Source organism: Cannabis sativa, chromosome 7, assembly GCF_029168945.1.
Source record: "Cannabis sativa cultivar Pink pepper isolate KNU-18-1 chromosome 7, ASM2916894v1, whole genome shotgun sequence".
Classification (NCBI taxonomy): domain Eukaryota; kingdom Viridiplantae; phylum Streptophyta; class Magnoliopsida; order Rosales; family Cannabaceae; genus Cannabis; species Cannabis sativa.
This window is the reverse complement of record NC_083607.1, coordinates 49,768,314-49,776,364: the sequence shown is the minus strand read 5'-3', so window position 1 is coordinate 49,776,364 and position 8,051 is coordinate 49,768,314.

Genomic DNA, 8,051 nt, shown 5'->3' with positions numbered 1-8,051 from the left:
TCCCTCGGCCTGGCCAGCCTTGGACTTCTTCTTCATCCCCTTTGTGGCCTGGGGTATAAAGTCTGCCGGATAAAGCTTGTACTCCACAAAGTTGTCCTCTGAGGTTAACAAAGTGATATTTCGAGTAGCATCCGGCAATTGGACAATCCTCTGGGCCTTGTTCCTAAGTGCCAATGTGAGGGGTGGACGGTAATATATCGGGATCTGTTAAATCTGAGTATAGTAGGTGTCCATGACTTCCACGAAGTAATACTCATCAACAAAACCCCCGATCTTCCTAACATCATTGTCCATAGTGCCCGTTAGCCATTTGAAGTCTGGCTGAATGAAATAGAAGTACCCCGACCTGCTCTACTTAAAGGTAGACTTCAAGTCAAAAAAACATTTGACCTCGTGTGGGGACGGCACACCCCATCCTTGAATGGCATAGAGGACGAACAAGACAGATAAGTACTAAATGACCTTGGGAGTGAACTGGGTCGGACAAAGGCAAAAATAGTCCGCAACCCTCCTGAAGTACGGGTGCAAAAGCACCATCGCCCCTTGCTTAGTGTGGGCACCGGACAAAGCACACATTCCTTTCTGCGGGTTCGTTGCTCGGTGATTTGAAGAAGGAATGTAACACTCAGTTCGCCCAAATACCAAGCCTTATCCAAGGCCTTCATACGTGCCTCACTTATTTTGGACGAAAGGCTCACCCATCTGGCTCCTAAGGCACTTTGCCTCTTGTGGGGAACGACTTCAGTAACCTCCTCGGTGACGTAGTCCTCCCTTTCGACCGAGACTTCACCCTCCGCAGACATCGGTTCCCCAGCCGCATTATACCCTCCAAAGTTTGGAGGTTCAGCCTCTCCTTCCTCCTCAGCCTCGAAAGGGCTGCCAGAATGGACATCGTCCTGCTCCTCAATCTCCTGGACCTCAATCTCCCCCTCATGATCTCCCTCCTCCATGGTTGGCGAATCTTGCTCGGCACATGGTAGCGTGGCGAGCTGGGCCACGTGAGGATTAGATGCGTTGACTTTCTGCATTGTTTGTTTTATGTGGGCTATCATTCTTCTCCTGGACGGAAACTGATGTGTATGCCGAGCAACAGTGGGCAGCGACAGCAATTGGGATGCCAAAGTTACCCGAACTTGGACGGCCAACAGGAAGGGTAACAATAACACCTAGCCGGAAAATGTATGTCCAGTTGGATGGAAGATAACGCCTCCAACCTTTCTTCGACTCCCATGAAGCGGCTGTACCACTCTCCTGGGATTTGCTCGGGGTAATAATGGCGTTGCACTACGGGTACTGGAGTAGGAGAACGATCACTACTCACCTCCCAATCTTCAAAGCTCGAGTTAGAATGTCCATCACTCGAAGATGACGGACTGGCACGAAGATGAGGCTGATCCTCGTACAGAAGTTGAAGCAAGTCTTGGTCAATTCGGTGTTTGCCTTCCCAAAACTCACCAGGGTTCATCTAAAAAGACAACACACGAGATGAGTGTTTGGCCGGGATATCGAACAATAAACAGGCAAATATGCTGACCAGGAGTACTCAATAGATTAAAAGGACAAAAAATGTACAAAAATCAAGTCGAAACCAAGAAGTTTGAAATTTTTGGGTTATGGGTTAAATTTCACGAGGCTTCGAATGAGCAAGGTGAAAGACGAACAATGTGAGATTAAAGGCAAATGTCGTAAACTATGAAGCCATATGGACTATTACAGGGAAAATTTACAAAGTTTCAAGCCTAGATTTTCTATGAATCTTCTAAAGCAAGTCAGGAACAAATGCATTTTCTACAATGGAAACCCAAAAATTAAACATGCAAAGTTAAAAGAAGAGAAGATTGAAAACTTACTCACTTCTTGAAGCCAAAACAAAGTCCAGACGAAGCTGCTCGAGTTTTTTTGGTGGTAATCTCACGACAGACTTGGAGTAAAAATCCTTTTTTGCTCTGAGTTTGTTTAGTAGAGAAATCAATAAAATTAAATTATGAAAAAATTCCAGCCTTATTTATAGGCAATTTGGTGAAAAGGGGTAATCATTTTGAAATATCCTCAAAAGCTTCGATTTCCCCCCGAAAATAAATATTGGGAAATTAAAAACCATCAATGGTAACCGTCAAAGCATGCAAAAGAAACTGGGTTTCGAGGCACTAATTAAGACTGAGCATTAATTAGCTGAAAACCGAAGAGACACCTGGTCAGACTCACATCGAATCATGAACAGACACCCCTAACACATGTCACCCATTCAAAAGCAAAGGCAGCTCGGATGAAGTCTACACGCAGCTTCAGAAGTCCCGTACAAACTTTGAGGGCAAATGTTATCCCAATTTTGGCACTCTAATGTGGCATCACACGCTGGTGACTCGTGGAACCGATTCTCCATATCTGCCCAAAAAAGGTGTTCCGAGCAGAGCACCACATATACCTGCACGAACAAGGTCCTCCTAACTGAGCAGTGGACAGTCCGAACAGCATATCAACACTTAGCATCTTCATCATTTACATCGTGAAGGATAAGAACAATCCCTATAAGTCTGGGATTGCATCATAGAGATATGGCAAGCTATCCAAATCCCTCAATCAGTGTATTCTATACATTTAATGTGTAATCTTACCGTTTATAGACATTGTAAATAAATGGGAAACAATCCCTCAAGCATAAAGCCCTATAAATAGTGATCTATTCTCACTCGGCAAAGGGTGGAAAAAAGTTATCTAAGAAAGCATATTTAGAGATATTATTGTAAAAGCTCTAAGAGAAGAATAACTATGTTCTTTGTTCTTAAGTCAATCGCAGTATATTGGTCGGTGGTGAGTTGGACGATTCCCTCGGATACTACCGTCGGAGTGACAGGTGGAAAGTGCCCCATTGTCGCTGGTGGTGTGGAGGTTTCAGGGAATAGATTGAGATGTCTAATATTACCTCTCCCTACTCCGCCGTTAACGACATCCACAGGTGGCGTCCTAACTCCAGATAACGGCACGTTCATCATTCCGATGTTGATGGACTCGTTGTTAGCACCTCCATTTGTTTGGTTTCCAGCCATGATGATTTTCTTTCTTGAATAAAACTGTAATTCTCGATTACCCTCAGACGGCGCCAAATGTTGTTGAGCAAAATTTGGAACACCAAATGTATCTAATAATATTAATGACAAGAAGAGATTGCTTGAGGAACAGTTGCGAGTATTCAACCTATAATGGTGAGTACTCAAGTTGGGAATATGAATGCTTAACAGAAAACTGGAAACAACAGTAAGACAGAGGATTATAGTGGTTCAGTCAGATCACAGTTTGCTTAGTCCACTGTAGCAAGAGTTTTTTGTAGGTCTTATTTCACGGTGGATCACCCCTTTATATACAAAGCAAGTGTCCAATTAGTTATACAAAGATTGCATTCATTGTCAATCCGTTTACACATTGAATTACAATAACTAAACTAATTAACGTAAACATCAATAAATGAGTAGCAGTTTCGATTCACTAAATGCAACAACGTATGCGTCTTCTAACGTGAAAGGTGACTGTTCATATTCTAATGTTAAGCTCGCGGGCCTAACACTTAATTAAGTTTAGGATGTTTGCATTCTTATATAGTCCCCTCTTTGGACATCGTATGACGAGCTGATAGAACCTAGACACGCGAGTCTATATCGGTTTATCAAGGCTGTTGGGTCATCGGGACCAACTCGCACCATAAAGAGTCGATCTCTATGCTTATGCAGGAATATAGAGAGGATACTCGCACATATCCTGATACATGCGAGTTAGATCCATTCTCTCATCCCGCATAGTACAAGTTATAGTTATGCGATCAAACTTTGGTCATACTCGCAGTATCTCGCTGACTCTATCTTGGGCGAGGTGTAAACTTCGAGGAGTCTCTCATGGACGTCTCATCTTTCCTTAGAAATCTGAGTACACGTGTCCTCTAAACAGGAGTCTGGTCTCGAGTTTCTAAGTGAGAGAAATCTCACTATCACAACAACTATAGTGATGTCAACACAGTGGAAGCTAATTGTGATTATATGCTTCAAAAGATAATGTCCCGTGATTTATCAGTGCACTGGATTTACACTGATGCGATAGTCAGCAATAAAGCTTACTTACACCTTTGATAAGTGTTATGTTCTTTCCAGGACATTGGCAAAGTATGCTAGTATCGGATGTATGAAGTATACATTGGACTGGGACCCATATTGATCTTAGTAAAGATATTATAATCTTACTGTTGTATCTTTCTAAATCAATATCACTGGTTGATCTTAGATCAAAAGATCTTAATCCTAACATGGTTAGGTTCGATCTCAAGAGTGTTATTTGTGTTCTTTTAATGAAAAGATTGAAGAACATAAATAATACAATTGAACTAGAACCTAACCATCTCAAGATTGAGATCATTTGATCTAAGATCAACTAGGTGCTATTTAATTGAATAGATATTACGATAAGTTTATTATATTTAATCCAAGTTCAATATCTGTCCCTTCCAATGCATACTCCATACATCCAACCCAAGCTAACTTTAACCAATGCCCTGGAAAGGATATAACACTTATCCAAGGTGCAAGTAAACTACATTGTAGATTATCCTATCAGTTAAACCCTGTGTATTGATAAATCATAGGAATACATTTAATAAAACAATCTTGATTACTCTCCACTATGTTAACAACACAATAAACAAGAATATCAGTGTGATAAGGATTTTGATGAATTTATAAATCAAATAAATAAATAAATGATCACATCAACCAAATAACATATTAAATAAGTAATTAAATTAAATTTATTTCTTTATTGATAATTGAATAGAAAAGATTACATTGAACTAGAGTTTTATTTAGGGCACAAAGCCCAACAAACTCCCACTTACACTAACATAAAACTATCAGTACATTTCAATTAATCCTAAATTCAGTCTGTGCTTTTCAAATGTAGTAACAGTCAAAACTTTGGTGAATGGATCAGTTAAGTTGTCTTCAGTATCCACTTTCTCCACCAGTACATCCCCTCTTTCCATATATTCCCTAATGATGTGGCATTTCCTCTCTATGTGTTTGCTTCTCTTGTGGCTTCGATGCTTTTTACTGTTGCCTATTGCATCAATGTTGTCACAAAGTAAAACCAGTGGTTTTTCCATCATAGGAACAACACCAAGTACTGAGAAGAACTTTCTTAGCCAGACTAGTTACTTAGAAGCCTCAATGGCAGCTATGTACTCGGCCTCCATGGTAGAGTTTGATATTGCGATTTGCTTAGCTGAGTAAACACCATCCCAAATGTAGACTCCCTATCATCAAGATAAGCCTAGAAATCTGAGTCGGTATAGCCTACGGGATTTAAAGCACCACCCTAGTAGACTAACACATAATGCCTAGTACTTTTCAAATATTTCAAAATATGCTTAACTGTAGTCCAATGTTCCTCTCCTGCGTTTATCTGATACCTGCTCACAATTCCTACCTCGTACCATATGTCAGGTATAGTGCATAACATTACATACATTAAACTTCCAACTGCTGAAGCATAAGGAACCCTTCTCATGTCCTCTATCTTTTGAGGATCAGTGAGACACCGTTCCTTAGATAGACGGATACCAGGTCTAGAAGGCATCACTGCCCCTTTGGTATTTGTCAAGGTGAATCTCTCTAACACATTATCGATGTAAGTTGTTGGAGAGAGAGCAATGGATCTCTTCTTCCAGTTTCTAATAATCTGAATACCAAGAACATAAGCAGCTTTACAAAAATCTTTAATTTTGAATTGAGTGTCAAGCCATTTCTTGATGTCAGTCATTTTCTTGATCTTGTTGCCAATAATTAAACTGTCATCAACATAAAGGACCAGGAATACTACCACTTGATTATCCTTGAGTTGGTAAACACAAGGTTCATCATCGCTCTGGTGAAAGCCGTAGGTTTTTATTATTTCAACAAACCTTTTGTTCCAAGAGTGAGAAGCATTCTTAAGTCCATAAATGGACCTATTAAGTTTGCAAACTTTCTATTCCTGCTCGAGAAGCTTATAACCTTCTAGTTGCTCCATATAGATGGTTTCTTCAAGAATTCCATTAAGGAAAGCTGTCTTGACATCCATTTGCCAAATTTCATAATCGAAAGCGACAACTACGGAGAGAATAATTCTGATGGACTTGAGCATGGCGACCACACTAAAAGTATCCTCATAGTCCACACCTTCACTTTGGATATATCCCTTTGCACCAGTCTAGCTTTAAAAGTTTTGACTTTGCCACCAACACCTGTTTTCTTTTTGTAGACCCACTTACATCCAATTGGATGATAATCATAAGGTCCATCTACATATTCCTAGACTTTGTTATTTTTTCATGGAATCTTATTCTGAATCCACGCCGACTGATCATTGTTTCTATTCTGGACTTGCCATTGCCTATTTATAGGTTAATGGATCATCATCAATACCGTCACCAACGACCATATTGATTTCACCATCCAAGCAATAACGAGCTGGTTTTGTGGAAACCCTCCCACTACGATGAGGAACCGTGATCTTCTGAATAGGAACATTAGTTGTAGATTTCTTAGTTGTATCAACTTGCGAAGGTCCAACCGAGTGAGTGGGATTATCCTCTACTTGAGTAGAAGACGATGGAACATTATTTGGAGTAACATCTCAAAGCATTTCCTTCAACTACTTTGCTTTACGGCTTGAAATTGTTAATATAGTCATCCTCAAGGAAAGTGGCGTTTGCGGAAACGAACACTTTATCATCCTTGCGACTATAAAATAGTCCACCCTTAGTCTCCTTAGAACTTCCAACAAATATGCAAACTTCAGTTTGCTTTTCTAATTTGCCATCTTTCTTTCTTAAGACATGAGCAGGGCACCCCCAGATTCTGTAATGGCGTAAACTTGGTATGCGACCATTCCATAATTCTATAGGTGTCTTAGGGACTGATTTAGATGGAACAACATTAAAAATGTTAGTTGCCATCGGAATAACATATCCCGAGAAGGACGTAGGTAGAGTTGAGTAGCTAAGCATGGACCTAACCATTTCCAAAAGCGTGTGATTTCTTCTTTGTACAACTCCAATTCAATTCCAAGTTCAATTAAATGATCTTTAAACTGCATATTCATATATTCTCCACCCCTATCGGTTTGCAAGATCTTTAAAGTTTTACCCAATTAGTTTTGACCCAATGCTAGAAATTCCTGAAACTTCTCAACCGGTTAAGATTTCTTATGCATAAGGTAAATATGATCATATCTAGAGTAATAAATAATGAAAGTGACAAAGTACTCATAACCACATCTAGCTTTGACATTCAGTGGTCCACACTGATTTGAATGCACTATTCGTAGTGGTTCCTTGGCACGCTCTCCCTTTGCAGAGAAAGAACATTTTGTCATTTTGCCTTCTAGGCAAGATTCACAAACTGGTAATTCACCTAAGGTGAAATTTTTAAATGGACCACCTTTGGTTAACCTGTGAAGTCTATCATATCCTATATGACCAAGACAAAAGTGCCATAGATATGTTTCATCTTCTTTATCGATGTGTTGCCTTTTGTGGTTCCTAGGTTTAGCTACCTTAAACAGTTCATTATTAAGCGCAAATGGTTCATCTGGTCTAAGAACATAAAGCCCCTTTTCCATAGATGCAACACAAATTTGAATGTCATTTCGAGAAATGATAGAACCCGAACTCGAAAAATTCAATTTGTATTGTTGGTACTATAAACATGAAACAGAATCAAGTTTCTATTGAAATTTGGAATAAACAAAACATTTTCTAAATTCAAAATTTTGTTCTAACTGATACCATTTCGCCATTACCAACTTTAAGTTTCAGCTCACCGAATTTTAAGTAATTCTAGTTTTCAAGCAATTGCAATGAATAACAGACATGGTTAGTAGATCGAGAATCAAAAATCCAGATGGATTTTTCATTCTACAAAACGCATGATTCAAAAACTAAAGCATTACCATTGTTATTAGTGTTGAGATGTCTGGGACAATTTGATTTAAAGTGTCCCTTCTGTTCACAATTAGAACATTGAATAATA